Genomic DNA, 1845 nt, shown 5'->3' with positions numbered 1-1845 from the left:
AGGTACAGACAATAGCTTGGTGAATTACAGGCATATGACTCCATAGATATATGCAGCAGCAATTAAATAAAAACTGGCTTAATGCAACATAGCCATAGCGGCATTGAGTGCAAAGTGCTTCCTATCAGGAAAAAAAAATCCTTTCAAAACCAATTATTAAAATATCCCTGAAACATGAGCACAAGGTTGCCCTTAAACGAAGTTGAGGCAGCACTGTTACATTGGCACTGCCCAGCTGTACTGATGCACTATTATAGGACTGGTGCCATGCCATTCCACTGCAACTTCATACTAATCCTTCTAGCAGTTCATGCAGGCTTTATTTGTCAGCACATAGAATTCGTGATGTTCACAAAATCTGTCATTGGCCACAACTCCAAAAATGTCCTAGAATTTCAACCTTGTAAAGCTATTGCCAAGAATTTGTGGCACATTTTTAATGTAGCATAGTTTCTCATACAAATCATTTTTATAAATCTTTTTCTTAGCAATAAATGCAAATATATGCAAGCACATCAACCAAGCACACAACACACACACACAAAAATTGCACCACTTTGTTAAATTTGCAGCTTTGGGTCAAACTGAACATAAAAGCAATAAGAAGATGTAGCTGAGGAATATTTCCTTAATGTTTTGAAGTCTAAAACTCCCAGTATTTTCAAGTGATTTGTATTCTAGGAGACATTAGTCTTAAAAATTCCACTTCTACATTTAAAACATTTATTTCCTTTGTTAAAGTTGTTCTCTTTCCCCAACTCTTCATAAACAGCTTTGATCATGTGTATGCCTGATACTCTTCCATGGTTATTTCCTATCTTACCAAAGGCCAAGAGACAGCAGAATTATGCAAAAAAGCATGTATATACATTCCAAACAACTTACAATCAAAGTAAGAACAGTGATAAAACAGCAAGAAAAGTACAAGGAAGAAAAGATCAGGACATCCAGACCACAGAGAAAGGAAAACTGGGAATTATTAATGATATTCATAATCTATTAGACAAGAAACAGATACAGTAAATCTCTGAACAAAATCATACATCCTAAACTATGCAAATATAACCATGGATTGTCAATATGTTTTCTGCTGTACTGCTAATAACAGCTTTTGTGAGTGATGAATTTAAAGAAAGGTGAATCTCAATTGTTTTCCAGTTTCTGTTCTACAAATTTAGAAAAAAGCAACATTTGTTTATATTTTATATGTATGCATTTCTCCTAAAAATGATAAATTTGTACATATTTTTCATAATATGCACACTTTGGCAAGCAAATTTTCTTAACATAATGCATTTAATGCATGTGTTTTCCTAATAAATAACTATTTGTATTCACTTCCTTAATATATGCTTTTTCATATACATCTGTAGTTGCCAACTGAAGTGCTAGCTTTGAAAAGTAAAAAATTAGAGGGCACATATAAATTTAGATCATCTATTGGTATGAGAAGGATTAGGGTAACATAACGTATACACTTAAATGAAACATATTTCTAATCGATCCCTAGTGGTGAGCTGCAGTAAAGATTAAATTTAGTGCCATGAGAAAAATTCTGCCATTTTTTTCCTATCAGTTCTCATTATATTTAATAGAAGATCATTAGTGAACAGATTTCATTGCTATTATATTGTCTTTGCTTAAAAAATTCAACTATTTTAATTTTTCTTTTAAATATTATAAAACAATTTAAATGGTAAATAAATGTAGACCTACACAAAAACAAACTAGACTTATTTGATGGTATAGAACAAACTAATACAATTACAATTTAGGATGTATTACTTCCTACTGGAAATACACAGTATAATTTCTCTTCTTGATTAAAATTTAATGATATATGTT

This window comes from Candoia aspera, chromosome 4 (genome assembly GCF_035149785.1).
Source record: "Candoia aspera isolate rCanAsp1 chromosome 4, rCanAsp1.hap2, whole genome shotgun sequence".
In the NCBI taxonomy this organism is placed as follows: Eukaryota; Metazoa; Chordata; class Lepidosauria; order Squamata; family Boidae; genus Candoia; species Candoia aspera.
Note: the sequence above shows the minus strand (reverse complement) of the source record.